General features: G+C 36.6%; 1 non-coding gene across 1 annotated transcript; it reads left to right on the forward strand.

The window, feature by feature from the left end:
* Positions 1–12284: 12284 nt before the first annotated feature.
* LOC133807483 (small nucleolar RNA R71) lies at positions 12285–12391 on the forward strand. The gene has a single exon (XR_009879395.1). It is a non-coding gene; the product is annotated as a small nucleolar RNA R71 (small nucleolar RNA).
* The last annotated feature ends 4217 nt before the right edge of the window (positions 12392–16608 follow it).

Below are 16608 nucleotides of genomic sequence, written 5' to 3' on the forward strand. Positions count from 1 at the left end.
AGGATATTCAGACTCAACAAACAATTGGTTATGGTATTAAGAAATGGATGTTGTACTACTTGGATCTGGAGTCAACAAATTCTGTCAAACTACAACATGCTCTCACCGTCAATAGTACCAAGAAAACAACTGAGATTTGGCTTTGGCATCGACGTTTAGGGCATGCCTCATTTGGATACTTAAAATGTTTGTTTCCTACGTTGTTTACTGATTTGGATATTTCTAGTTTCAAATGTGATGTTTGTGAACTTGCTAAAAGTCATCGTGCTTCATTTCCTTTGATTTTAAATAAAAGTCCAAATCCCTTTATGATTATTCATTATGATTTTTGGGGCCCTTCCACAATTTCTACACTGGGAGGATGCCATTGGTTTGTTACATTTATTGATGATTGTACTCGAATGACTTGGTTATACCTCATGAAATCCAAATCAGAAGTTACTGTATTATTTAAAAAATTCTACAATATTGTTAGAACATAATATAATGCCCAGATACAAGTACTTCGAAGCGATAATGGGGGAGAGTATAACAGTAATGAGCTTCAACATTTCTTGGACTCTCATGGGCCTATTCATCAAACCAGTTGCCCAGATACACCACAATAGAACAGTGTTGCTGAAAGAAAAAATAGACACTTATTGGAGGTTGTTCGTGCTTCCCTCATTGAAGCACACATGCCCTCTCATGACTGGGGTGAAGCTCTCCTCTCAGCTGCCTACCTCATCAATCGTGTTCCTTCGAGGTCACTCAACTTTGAAACACCATTTCAAGCTCTCACTCACGTTGTTGTAGCTCCCCAGTCCCCCAACCTGCCACCTCATGTCTTTGGATGTATTGCATATGTTCACCTTCCCAAAGATCAACGAAGTAAGTTAATGCCTCGTGCCTTGAAATGTATTTTTGTTGGATACGCATTGCATCAAAAAGGGTATCGATGTTATCATCCTCCTACTCGGTGCATGTTTATCACTATGGATGTTGTTTTCCATGAAGATGACATGTATTACTCTGAGTCTGAATTTCAGGGGGAGTATCTTGAAGAAATTCAAACTTTTGAATACAACCTTGTGACAGATGCAGAAGAGGCAAAACTTGATATGGAAGAAATATCTGACAAAGGTGTAGGGGAATTGGATACAAGTGGTCAAAACTTGGACGTAAGTGGTGTACCCTGCACGAAAACATCGAACTGAATGAATTGGATTCTAGTGGTTAGTGCTTGGATATAAGTGGTAATCCAGAAAAACAAGGAACTTCAAAGGTCGAGTTGTAGTCTCTTCCAATTAGTATACCAAACCATTTGTTAGTTGAGGATATTCCTGAGTCATCTCAGAGACAATTACCACATCGTTTCACAAGAGGTATTCCAAAACCAACATATGAACCTGAATTGTCTAGTAAAGTAAGATATCCCATGAACCATTGTGTGTCTACACATCAATTATCAAAAAGAAATCAGTCATTTGCAAATCAATTGTTTGTTGTTTCTATTCCTAACAGTGTGCAGGAAGCTTTAGCCGATCTAAGGTGGAAAGCCACAATTAATGAAGAGATGGCCTCCTTACAGAAGAAGCAAACATGGGAGCTTGTGGACTTTCCTACAGAAAAGAAAACAGTTGGATGACGATGGATCTTTTCTATAAAACTCAAAGATGATGGTACAATTGAACGCTTCAAAGCAAGATTGGTGGCAAAGGGGTATACTCAAACTTACGGAATTGACTACACAGAAACCTTTGCACCTGTAGCATAAATTAACACAGTTCAGGTCTTGTTCTCCTTGGCTACGAATTTCGGATGGCCTCTACAGCAGTTTGATGTAAATAACACATTTTACATGGAGAACTAATTGAGGAAGTGTACATGGACCTTCCCCCGGGATGCATAGTGCCAGAAAAGCAAAGCCAGAAGGTGTGTGGACTGAAGAAATCATTGTATGGTTTGACACAGTCTCCCAGGGCTTGGTTGGGAAGATTCACAAAGTCTATGGTAGCATTTGGTTATCATCAATCCAATTCAGATCACACTTTGTTATCGAGGAAGAAAAATGGTAAAGTTACCGCACTTATTGTTTATGTTGATGACATGGTTGTTAGGATTAATGCCCTAAAAGCATGCAAAGACATTTGATTAGTTTTAAATAAAAGTACAATTTTATTATATTTGAATGTTATAATTATTGTTTGAATTAATTATATAATAATATCAAGAAAATTCCCTATTCATTCATGAGAATATGATCTTGTATTAGCATGAGAGAATTAAGATCATATATAATGAATAAATTAGTCAGTAATTAATTAAAGTAAGGAATCATTAATGAATGGTTACTAGTATGGTTTGCTAAGCATACGAGAAGCAAGTAATCTAGATTTGGATTATTGATGTGGATATAATAGAGATTATATATGACAGGACAAATTATAAACTTGCCGTTTGACGTAAAGATTTAATTCTTGTCATAATAGATGATTATTTGTAGATCAGTCTAAATCCTGAGTATTCACGAACTCCTGTTTATGTTTATTGGATCTTTTGATTCACTCGTTAAGGTCTCTTAGAATAAAGAGGCTAATGACTTTTGTTTTGGAGATTCAATATCATGGATGGCTGGGAACATGAATTACAATATTGGAATCCATGCTTTCCTAACGGATCGAATATTGGCTTCCTTAAGGGTTGATTATGGAACTAAATAGTTATTGAGCTCAAATCTATAATTAGATTATAGATTAATTATTTTCTAGTGAATTAATGGTACTTAAGGATCAAGAGGTAATTAGAATGGTAAAACGGTAATTTTGACCAGCTCTAATTAACGAACCAATAATGGAGGACAGAACTACATATATTGACTATATCAATGGACTACTAGAGAAAACTCTGTAAATATAATTCTATAAATAGTTAGAGTACAATTTCATATTTATAGTGGAGTAATCATGGAATTAATAAATAAGATTATTAAATTAAAGAGTTTAATTAATAATCTGGTTTATTGGAGCTTCGTATTATAGATCCATGGTCCCCAGATCACCTCTGTCCTACACTGTCAAAGGTAAGGATGTCAAAAGAAAGATTTGTTAAGAGAAATGACTAAATTGCAAAGGAATTAATTTTCCAGGGTAAGAAAATAATTATTTGATAATTATGGGTAATTGATTAATTGTGAATTAATTAACTATTTAACTATATAGTTTTATTTTGAAAAATTATAGGTTAAAATTAATATTAATCTTGTTTGGATTAATATAAAGAGAGAAAATAATAAATTCTTATTTATAATAAGGTATTTATTTATTTATTTAATTTAAAACTGATATTTTAAGATAAAATTAATTTTGAATTAACTGATATTTATGTTGGAATAAATATCTTGTCTTAAAAGTTGATTAAATAAACAAATGAGAAAACTAGGGCAACCCTAATAGGGTTGGGCGACACACACTATACAATACAGTGTGTGGTGCCTAGCATCAGGGATTTTATCCCAGGATTTGAATTTTGAATTTCAAATAAATTTGTTTAATCAGTTATTTAATAATTATTTTTAAATATGATTTAAATAGATAATTAAATTAAAATATCTAATCAGTTTTAATTTGAATTATATTTTAATTAAATAAAGATTATTTAATTAGATTAAATATCTTTATAAATCTGATATACGTGATATTCAGAAAAATGATGGATAATCAAACTCTCTCTCCAAAAAGCGATAGTAGTTTCTCTAAACCTGAAAACTATTCTAAACCTTATCTCTGTCAAAACTTTATAGATCTCATGTGTTGAGTACATCTAGGGAGTCACATAAATCAACCTTTTGAATCCTACGTGCCCACACAAGTCCTTGTGTGTTTGAGGATTGGTTTGGAAGATCAGGGTGTGAGATCTAAGAACACTGGATAGGAAGATCGTTGATTTATATAAAAAGGCTCAAGGACACTTGATAGGCTACAAGAAGTAATCTCTGATCTATTTGTATATGTTTTAATATTTATATATGTATATGATCCTGGTTGGTATTAATATTTATTAAAATTGGTCCAAATATTCCGCTGCGTACCGTTGATTTGATCATTTAATACCAACAATGGTGGCAACATGAAACGATCCAGTGGAAAGGAAGGCTCTACAGGAATACTTGTCTAGAGAATTTTAAATGAAAGACTTAGGACCCTTAAAGTACTTCATGGGAATAGAAGTATCCCGATCTAGATAGGGTATTTTCTTGTCCCAAAGAAAATATGCTTTAGATCTCTTGAAGGAGACGGGGATATATGCATGTGAACCAGTAAATACACCATTCGAGGAAGGATTAAAATTACGAATGGATGTTGATCAGGCTCCCGTTGATAAAGAGAGATACCAAAGACTTATTGGCAGATTGATTTACTTAGCCCATACAAGACCAGATCTTGCACATGCTTTGAGCATTGTCAGCCAATTTAAGCATAATCTAGGTGAGTAGCATATGAACGCAGTCATACGAATTTTGAGATACTTGAAGTCAACCCTTGGGAAAGGAATTCTTTTTTCTTGAAAAACAGAGGAACAAACCATTGATGTATACTGTTGTACCTCAAAATAAACGTGGATTCAATCATTCAGCTAGGGATTCAACTGTCAAATAAACACATGGAGAAAGCATGCGAGTAAGACATTTAGCTAGCTTTGACGTGAGCAGATCGAGTTAAGACTTGGAAGCATGATAAGAAGATAATCTCCAGATCGCCTCTCAAGACAATAACCTAGTTCGAGATATGTGATGGCTAGATCGCCTTCTGGGTACTCCAAACCTGGCTTGAACTGAAGTTCGTTCACTCTTTGATCTCCAGTTCGAGAAATATGTTCAGCTCATGGAAACCTGGTCATGAGGCACAGTGAAGGATCCCAAAAGGCTTAGAGGTTCCTTATACGATCATTAATGCGAGACTGTATTATATATTTAATGCCCGAGGTAACATATGTAATTTTCATAGGCAATCATATACCTATGTAAATGGGAAATTATATTAATTGATTGTTTACCATTTATATGCACGTGGTTACCCAAATCTATCCAGGAATATCCACTATAAATATCAGGGATAATGGACAGGGAAAGGGACGGCTTTTTAAGATACAAAAACTCTGCAGAAATTGTAAGAGATTAATAATATTGTCTCGTGGGCTAGGTGGATTTTAACCACTGAACCACATAAAATTGTGAGTGTGAGAAGTTGTTCATATAATTCATTATGGTTTAGAAAAAGCACTAATCTCTCTGTTATCGAATTTCTTAATCCACTGTTGGCAAAAAACTGTGTCAACGGATTGGTGCTTTCGTTGAGAGTTCATTAGTGTTTAACCCCTTACAAGTCTCACTCAATATTCATCATAATGGTTACCTGATCTATGCACGACAATGAAATGGAGTAGCCTGGTGACCAAGAGGCGCATCATACGACTGTTCCCGCTGAAAAAGGCCAAGACGTTCAGCAACGCCCTGGAAAGCAACATATGGGCCAAGACGATACTGGGAGCTCAGCATCACTCCCACAAAATCCTAATCCGAGGTATCTAACGGCTATTGAGATGGAAAATGCCCAATTTAGGAGCCATCTCATTCAGGCTAAAAGGAAGATCGAGGAGGTCCTGGCTCGGTTACCCCCTCTTGCAACCGATGCTAACGTTGGAAAGAGGAAAAGTGGGTCCCATAGGTCCCACATGAATAACTGACCCAAGCCTAGTCGTTCTGTCAGGACTGCAACTCCAAGCTCTGTACCTTCCGAATAGAATCAGCGAAGTGTTCATCCTGCTAATCCTCACAGGAACCATCATCCCCATGTTAGTCAATCGGTTAGAACTGCAACCCCCAACTCTATGGCAAGCTGGGACCCACTCACGGAGACAAAACACCCCAGCAAATCCATCCGTACCACGATCAGAGCCCCAGGCATAGAGGACTCGGGAGATCGGGGTAGAACCGAGATGAGCAAACTTAGTACGACCCATTGGAACAAGTATAGCCTCGCCGATAAGGCACCCGCCATCGCCGGTTAGACATCCAACACCACCGTGCCCACAGAGGAACGCTCCAGTTCGAGGGGATAGTAGGAGGAATCCTCCCCCGTCATAGGACATCTATGTCCCACGACCTCACGCTGATAATCTAGGTCCTCGATGGACGGGGAGCCAGCGTGGAGGCAGGTCTGAAAGCGACCTGAGGAATCATCTTAGTTCCGCGCAAATGCCTCGTTCTTATCCAAATCCTGACCTACATGATCATCTGAATTCACAAAGAAGGTATCTAGCTCGCCATGATGATATGAGTTACACCCAGCACGAGGGAAATCTGTCTATCGTACGCGACAATGGGAATGTTCCACCTAACCAAGCCCAAGCTTGGAAGGAAAACAACCCATCTAACGCATACAATAGGATGGGGTTTGGTGATCATCTCCCAGCTAACATGGAGGCCAAAGATTCAACCCTTGAGCGACTAGCCTTGATGGAGGAGCAGATGAAGAGGCTCTTATCTGGAAAAGGAATTGATGATTGTGATTCTGATGAGGAGCTCGAACCTTTTGCTCCAAACATCGCAGCAGCTCCATTTCCTATTGGCTTCAGGATGCTGACCATGCCTGCATTTGATGGAAACTAAGATCCATCAAATCACCTCGGGACATTCAATACGCTAATGATGGCCCACAATGTCGGGTTTGACCTAAGGTGTATTTTGTTCCCTGCAACTCTGACTAGACCCGCTAGATAGTGGTTCAATAAATACAAAAGACATTCGATCACCATGTGGAAGAAATTTTCTTCCGAGTTTAAGAAAGTGTTCCGGGCTTCGAAGGAAACTCACGTTGAGGCCGACTCATTGGCCAACATAAAACAACAACCTGGTGAGTCCCTGAAAGCATATCTGAGTAGGTTCACCAATGCTGCAGCACAAGCAAGAGATGTTGATGATAGCTCCAAGCTCATGGAAATGAGGACGGAAATCGCGGTAGGAGGTGATTTATGGCAGGAACTCCATCAAAAAGGAGTTAAAAGTGTAGATGAATTCTTAGCCCGGGCTCAGGAATGGATAAATTTGGAGGAGGGGCGATCTGCTGTCAGAGGAACTAGCTGGGTCCCTATTCAGCCCGCTAGAACGGTGATGAATGTTGAAGCTACGACTTAACCTGTTACCCAAAATAACCATGTGGGAAACAATAAGAGGAAAGAGAATAACGAGGGTGACCAAAACGACACAAAGAACAACAAGCTCGGGGAAAAAATTCAAGCCCATCTATGCCACCTACACCGACTTGACCGATAAACGAGAACATATCTTCCTGGCGAACTCTAACCGCCTTCCATGGAAAAAACCAGAATTGTTGAGGCACCAAAGGGTGAAGAGAGATCCCTCTAAATTTTTCCAATATCACAATGACATCGGCCATAACACTAACGATTGTCGAGAATTGAAGGACGAGATCAAAAATCTCATCCGAGCGGGACCGTTAGCCCAGTATGCTCGAAACCAAGTCGTTCCCAATCAATCAACAAGGTAGAATGCTCATCCAGCTCCAGAAGCACCGATTGCCCAACCTAGAGCTCAGACAGATCAGGGGAATCAAGTCAATCCTCCTCCAATAAGAGGAGGGGATATAACCACTATTGCCAGAGGATCCTTGTTGCGAAAATTAAAGCTAAGCAAGTGCACACAGTTGCAATTTGTAATAAATCTTGGCAAGAACAAGTATCGTCCCACGAAGACTGGTTTATCAATTACCAATTAATTAATTCTTAGTTTCTATTTGGATAACGAAAATTGGATTTGTAAAATCTAAAATCAAGAAAGCATAAATGAATGTAAAGTGCACAATTAAATTAACAACAAGAACATAAGAATGAAATTCACGAACGAGAACAATTAGGAATTCTAATCTCCTCTACTATCCACTCTATTATTCTTTAATGCAATTACCCCTTAAATTCTTATCACTAAAATAATAGGCATATAAAAGTATTAACTATTTGGATTAAGAAATAGAAACTCGACCTAATGTGAATTCCCTATATTTCTATGGTTAATTCAAACAATAGGAGGCAATAAGTACAACCCTAAATCACATAGACCAATTTGATACTCTCGTTCTAAATTGAAATCTACGTCTACTCAATTTTAGCATATTCAAATCTCACTTTTAAGATTTTGAGTCAAATTCATAAATCGTATGTAAAAGGTGCGCAATCAATCACATACACAATAAACACAAATTGAGTAAATTTTAGATGAAGAAGAAATGGACAAATGCATTAAATCATAATAGAGTTTCAAGAGAGTCAACTAGAAACCCTAATAATGAAATTAGTTCATAATCATTCTAAAAACATCAAAAGCACTTAAGCTAAATATAAGAATGAAAAGAAATAGAAAAAAAAACTCTTTAGAACGAATTGAGATGCTCTCCGAGGTGTTCTCCACTTCTGATTTTCGTCCCTCCTCTATCTGTCCCCCTTCTCTCCTCTTGAAATTAGGTTTAAAACCTAATTTTTTCTTTAGAAGCAATGCAGGTTGTGACCCACCTATTCCAGCGTTGTGGCCCATGTCTAAATTATCGCTGGGTTTCAATTAGGCGGGTCGCGGCCCAACCTTTTCAGCGTCGCGACCTATGTATATTTTCTGGGCAGACATCCTCATCAGCTTCGCGGCCCTTTGTTTATGCACTGCGACCCGTGTCAAACTTCGAAAAATAGGCTTTTTGCCTTGGACCTGGCCGCAGGTCAGAATCATAGCGTCGCGGCCCCTTAACAACTTCTTCAATTTTTGAGCTTTTGGTCCCGAAAATTCACCGAAGCCATAAAATTGCTTGAGGATTCATCTTTTCATGGAATCAACACCAAAAAGCCAATTTTTCATCATTTTTCTGCCAATTTGCTCCAATTGTTCTCTTCCTTTATTTATAAGCTAAAATCTGAAAACAAACAAAAACAAGCATAATATCGTACTAAACAATAGAGAAACTTGATAAAAACTACCTAAAACACAACCTAAACACAATACAAAACTAGACTCAACAAACTCCCCCAAACTTAATCTTTACTTGCTCTTGAGTAAAGAACTTTAAACACTCTAAAAAAAACAAAACCAGACTCTAAAATGAATCATGTCAATAACCATTGATCTAGCTTCAAAAATCATGAATACCACGCAATACCATCCTTAGAGCATTATAGCCATCAATTTACAATCCATAATTTCAAGTCAAATATTTCTCAAATTCACTTTGAAGCATTAATACATATGACAACCAAATCATGATTAATGAATAAACAAGTACTCAACTCAGTTTACACAAACCGAATTCACACCAGCAGTCCATCGAGTCCATAATCCCATAGGCTTGCAAACTTATTATTCTCCACTCATTTTGACTAAAACATGCTCAAGAATCACAAGGACTTTTCAAGGTTATCATGAACAACTTAGGTGAAGGTGGGTGAAAAATTCATTTAAGTTCAACCTACCACAAGTATATAAACAAATTAAACCAATATACAACTTTACAATCCACAATCAACCCTTCATTACCTCTTGTTCATTGCTCGAGAGAGATTTATCGTAACTCAACCAAATATATATATATATATATATATCTTTTTTTTCTATTTTTTGAGAAGATGTATATTTTTCCCAAACTTATTTCTTTATTACTCACGGGAAGTAACATTGAAATATAATCTATATGTTTTTTTTTTTCTTTGCTTCTCTCTCTCTACAAACCATTCCCAGCACATTACTTCCCCAATTACATATTATATACTCATGGTAGTCAACATAAAAGGAATATAACTGAGGTTGATGAAGCTCAAAACATCGTACAAACAATGAAAAAGTTAATTTAAAGCTCAAACAGAGATATCAAATTGTAAAGGCCGGCTTGAAAGGCTTAAACATTCCAAAAATACCTTAATCATCTTCCTAAGCATGCAAAGTCTCAAAAAATTTGTCTCGAATAGTAAACAAGCAAGTTCTATAATTTTTCAACATCTTTCCTCAAACCAAAGATTCAGTAATGCATAAACCACACCATTGAGTACAAGAAATTCAACAATCATGATCAAGTGTTCATCTTTATTAATAACCACAAGTAAACTCAAGAAATATCCAACTTAAGCACACAAATTTTTTTCCATAGCATAGCTTTCAGTTCCATCAAATTATATCACACTTTATTCACTCAATCTCATCGGCTATCATTATCACTTGATTCCACAAACACGACACTCTAAACATCCTAGACACAACAACACAATAAAGAAAAATTAAAAATAATAAGAATCCTCCCCCAAACTTAATTGACACATTGTCCCCAATGTTCAAAATAGAAGCAAAGCGAAGAAGACTTATCAGGAAGCAAATGCACATCAAAAGGGTGGTGGCGGTGGAGGTGGCTGAGATTCTCTGACTTTGCCAGCGTAGGAGCGCTTCTTATGCAGTGTCTAGGAACTTTCCCCTGGAGCAAAATTCTTCTATTTTTTTATGTTTATTTATTTATATTATTTTTTTTCACGTTTTTCACAGTTTTAAAAATAGAAGAAAAATTACAGAATAGAGATTGAACCTACAAACTAAGCAAATAAAACAACAAACAAATAGCTCCCAAAAATTCAAATTGTTCAAAAATAAAAATAAAACTAAAGCGAAATTCAAAGTAACTAGTGGGATGCATCCCAAATGCGCTGTCGTTAACATCATTTAGCCAGATGCTGTATTCATCTTCAGATTTAACTCGGATCAAATCCACCCCTCGAATCATTAAGAGCCAAAGTGTCATATGAGAAAGTTCGTTTCTTGAAATTGCAAAGTGGTGGGACTTTTCACCGCTCATGAAACAGTTGAGCTTTCCAACTAACGAACCTTTTCAAACGATGACACACTATTCGACTGCCAACTTAAGCAATGGCCTTTCTCTTGATAGCTTCCACCTTACTACCACCTCTTGTTATCACATCCACTCTACAACATGTTGGAGTTTCAGTTGCAGCAAATACATTAAATATTACCCCCTCATTTTGCACTCGCAACTTCAATTCCATTTTTTTTACATCAATTAGCGCCCTTCCAGTAGCTAAAAATGGCCTCCCAAGAATAATCAGAATATTTTTATCTTTCCTCCATATCAAGAATAATAAAGTCCACAGGAAAGATGAATTTGTCTATTTTCATCAATACATCCTCAATAATACCCTCTTGGGTGCTTCACTTAACAATCCACCATTTGTAAGGACACGGTAGTAGGGCGAGCTTCTCCAAATTTGAATTTTCTATAGATAGATAGAGGCACCAGATTCACACTTGGAAAATTGTTTTTCAAGCGTCTTCTTTTGCAACCTCTGAGGATATGGGATCTTGATGAGATGCTCATTACTTATTTCTAGCTACATCTTCTCAAGGTTCTCATTAACCTCTTCATCCACCTTATTCTTCTTCTCAAACTCCATTTTGGATGGAAGGCTAGATTTCTCAAGTGGCTCCACCAACTCCTTACCGCTCCTTAAGGAGATCGCATTGCACTGCTCCTTAGGATTCACCTCAATATTTCTTCGCAAATTTCTTTGAGGTCTACTTTGTAACATATTTTCCAATTGACCCACTTGCATTTCAAGATTTCTTATGGATGACCATGTTTCAGTCATAAACTGAGCTTGTGAATAGTGCAGCTTGTAATTCATTTGTTTTCTCTTGTGAAACTGGTGGTTGTGACATTTCTTGAGGTGGAGCTTGAGAAACGGGCTCTTGAAATTGTTGTTGTGGGGCTTGATTATTTTTCCATGAAAAATTAGGGTGATTCATCCACCTTGGGTTGTAAGTGTTGGAGAAAGGGTTGTTGGTTTGCCTATTAAAATTACTCATAATGTTGACTTGCTCCATAGGGATGGTGTCATTGAAGTTTGTTGTCATACACTGCTCAAATTGATGAGGTCCACCACAAATTTCACACCCTGCCTGTAATTGAATGGCATTGGCTGATATTGTATTATGCTACAATTGCTTAGTCAATGTCGCAACTTGAGCCATCAAAGCAGCGATTGCATCTAATTCATGAACCCCAGCTACCTTTCTGTTATTGGTTGCATGCTCATCAGACCATTGATGTTTGTTTGTAGCCATATCTTCCAACAACTCATATGCCTTGTTGGCACTTTTACTCATAAATGTCCCTCTAGCTGCAACATCAATTATGGTTCGAGTAGTACCACACAATCCATTGTAAAAGTTGTGGACCAACATCCACTTTTCAATGCTGTGATGATGACACATTCTCAATAGTTCCTTGAACCTCTCCCAAGAGTCATATAAATATTCTCCCTGAAGTTGGTAAAAATTATTGATCTCCCCCCTTAATTTAGCAGCCTTTGATGGAGGAAAGAACTTGGCAATGAATTTCTGAGCCAAATCCTCCTAAGTATTTATAGAATTGGATTGAAGGGAGTTCAACCAACTTTTAGCTCTTTCTCGTAGCGAAAATGGAAATAGCCTCAACCTAATTGCATCATCGCTCACCCCATTATACTTGAATGTTGCGCATAGCTCCAGAAAATTAGCTAAATGCATGTGAAGGTCTTCTGAAGGTAAGCCACCAAATTGTATGGTGGATTGCACCATTTGTAAAATCGTCGGCTTAATCTCAAAGTTATTAGCCTCCACAGCCAGTGGTCTGAGAATGGGTAGAATAAAGAAGAATAAATAGAGAGAGTTTTTGTCTGACAAAAGCTCTGAGAACTATTCTGATTTTTTTTTTTTTAAATTGTTGTGTGTTTCTATTGTGTGTCTCTTATCTATTTCTTCTTCTTCTATATCATATATATAGAGATTTATGTTACCTTATTATTCTTAATAATAATAGTAATATAAAATATTATAATAATGATGATAGGATTAGATTTTAGGTAAAAGTCGAACTTACCATATTTGAAAAAAAAAACACTTTTCAAATTATTAAATAATTAAAAAAATAAAATAAAAACTACACAGATACAATATCTGTATAGTGGTACACACATGACACAATCCTTGGACTGTGCCAGGCGTGTACTGTTATTCCTTTTTCAGGGATTTTGCATTTTTCTTTTATTTAATTATTTAACTAAATCAATCTCCGACAAAATAAGGTGTTAATCTTTTTAAGAAAAAGATGACAACCATATTTCAAAATTTAAATTTTAAATTCAAAATTCAAAACTCAAATTGATGATCATCATTATCATCATCTTTTAAAATTCAATAAGTAAAAAACTATTTTTGACTTAACAATTTTATTTTCTCTCATTCAAATAAAATAATTAATTTCAAAATTTTATTTATTTATTTATATATATATATGAAATTCAAAATTTTAAATATTTAAATTAATAAATATATTTTCAAAATTAATAATTAATTCTAAATTAATTATTCAACCTCAATTATCATATAATTGCATACTTGACCCGAAGAACAAAATTCTTCTCAAATTCCCAAATTACAGTTATACCCTTGTATCAACTCTTACCTTGGTATGATGTTGATAGAGCCACCCAGGGGACCTATGAACCTATAATATCAAGCTCCAATAAATATCATATTATCAATCAAAGCTCTTTGATTAAATAATCATATTTATTAATCTCATGATTACTCCACTAAAAATATGAGATTGAACTTTTAATAATTATAGACATGTAATTACTGAGTACTTTATTAAGAAAAAAGTGTCCATTGATATAATCATTATGTACAACGTTAATCCTCTATTATTGGTTCATAATTAAAAGGAAATAAAATTATTGTTTTACCCTTTTAGATGTATCTTGTTCCTAGAGAACCATTGACTTTACTAGTGAAGGTTGTGTCACAACAAGTTTGTGATGTGAACGCTCATAACCTTTTCAGTTCCAAAAGTCAACCCAATAAGGAACCATCATTCAATCTATAAGAAGGTATAGATTCCATATCTGTTAAACTACGTCCCCAGCCATATACATCATTGAGTCCCCAAAACAATTGTTCTTAGCCTGATCATTTTGACAAACCTTAACGCATGAATCAAAGGAATAGATGACATATATAGGAGTTCATAGCAACCTCAGGATTAAGATCATCGTGTATATGATCATCATTTGATGTGTTTGATTAATACTATGAAACAGTGTCTAAACAAGTATTAATAAATCACATCTGGTCCAGTTCTACATACTCTCAGCATGCAAAGTACCTCCACTAAAGTGTCCTACTACACTAGTAACCCTGATCTAGGTCACATGTATTCGTAATGCTAGCAGACCGTACTTGCAGTAATTAATCTAAATATTCCATAACTTTATTTTATTACGAACTATTTAAGTTTATTATCGTAATCTCGATCCTCCCATACCAATATGAGATTAAGAGCACATAGATAAACTTTGGAATTTTCTGATATTCACTTAATATTATCATATAATATCGGACATAGTCTATATATATAATAATTCAATTCAATTATTTATTTTATTTAAAACATTTGTCAACTACAATTGCTTTAAGGGCACTATTCCCAACAGAAATTCACAGCCTATCCACAACCAAATTACTCATCTAGTTATCGTCCTTATGGTCCATTCCCTCCTAGACCTTCTCCTTATGGACATAATTCCCAATTTCCTCAGTTTTCCCCTGGTTATGCACCAAATCGAGGGCCTTCACCACACGTTCAACCTAATTCCCCCAGAGGAGCTCGCCCAAATTCTCAACCTGCTTGCCAAGTTTGTGGAAGCAAGGCCATATTGCTGCCTATGTCATCGTAATGTCACAGGGCCTCAAATCTCTTCACCTGATGCTTCTCAAAGCACTCCAATGTTAGCAAATGTTGCAGCTATGTTGGCTACCCCAGAGTTGATTCAAGATGCTAGTCGGTACCCTGACTCGGGGGCAATTAACCATTGTACCAACAACATAGATAATCACATTAAGAAGGAGCCATACATAGGACATGAGACTGTCCACACTGTTGATGGTTCGGGCCTACCAATCTCCAACATTGGTTAGTCTTCTTTCATTTCTTCATACAATTCAAAGATTCTAACTCTTCAAAATGCTTTTCACACACCAGATATTACTAAGAATTTGCTTAGTGTGTCTCAGCTTGCTCGAGATAATGATGTGTTCTTCAAGTTTCATGCTAATGATTGTTATGTCAAAGACCAGGCCACGAAGGGTATTCTTTTGATGGGCAGCTTTAAGAAGGGCCTTTATGCCTTTGACAATTCTCATCTGAAGTTTCTCGGCTAGGATAAGACACTTGCAGAACCTCCAGCAGTTACGACTTCTATTTTCCCATCCATCAATAATGTAGATTCTGTTATTCTTCATTCAAACTCAGTTGTAAATTTGTGGCATTATTGATTGGGGCATCCTGCTGCTCCTATTGTAAAATCAATTCTTGAACTATGTAATTACAATTTTAACAAGAATAAAGTTGTCCCTGATTTTTGCAATGCTTGTTGCTTGGGCAAAATTTATTGGTTTCCATACTCTCTTTCACAAATTGAATATACAATGCCATTACAACTTGTCCACTCTGACTTAGGGGGTCTAGCTCCCACTGTTTCATCAAGTGGTTATCACTATTATGTCAGTTTTATTGATGCATTCTCGAGGTTCACTTGGATTTATCTATTGCGTAATTAGTCTGATATCCTTCTCACTTTTCAGTACTTCAAAACTCAGGTGGAACCTCAACTTGACTGTAAGATCAAATGTCTCCAAAGTGATTGGGGTGGTGAGTATCAAGCACTCACCACTTTCCCCCAAACTCATGGAATTCTTCACAGAGTTTCTTGTCCCCGTACTCCCCAGTAGAATGGAGTGGCTAAACGCGAGCATCAACACTTAATAGAGACAAGTTTAACTCTATTAGCTCACTCAAGTATGCCTACTAAGTACTAGGATGAAGCAGTACGATCTACAACCTACATTATCAATAGACTTCCCACGACTAAACTAAAAAACAAGTCTCCTTTGGAAGTCATTTTCAAGCAGCAGCCACAATATGAGTTCTTGAAAGTTTTTGGGTGCAGTTACTTCCCCAATCTTAGACCATACAACTCTACTAAGCTGCAACCACGATCAGAGGAGTGTACTTTCTTGGGATACATCTTAAACCACAAGGGTTATAAGTGCTTGTCATCATCTGGACGCATCTACATCTCAAGAGATGTCATCTTCAATGAAACTAGCTTTCCTTTTGCCAAAATCAGTCTTAGTGCTTCTCCACAGACCTCTCATCCCACACACTCAGCCTTAATCTCTCTAAGTACAACAATAAACCCAACACCATCCTCTTGTTCCCCACCATCCATCTCACCCTCACCAACTATACCTCCTAGCAATTCACCTGTCCCATCCTTTCTACCCAATGATATCACTAAACCATCCCCAATACAACCAGAGACATCACCACCTATCCCAACCACTCAACCTCAAAGTTCCCAACTTGAATCCATAGCACCTTAACCACCCAATCCTCAACACCAAAATTCTCACCACATGCTCACCTGAGCCAAATCAGGCATCCACAAACCTAAAGTTCTTCTAACTTCCAAAGA

This window comes from Humulus lupulus, chromosome X, assembly GCF_963169125.1.
Source record: "Humulus lupulus chromosome X, drHumLupu1.1, whole genome shotgun sequence".
Taxonomy (NCBI): domain Eukaryota; kingdom Viridiplantae; phylum Streptophyta; class Magnoliopsida; order Rosales; family Cannabaceae; genus Humulus; species Humulus lupulus.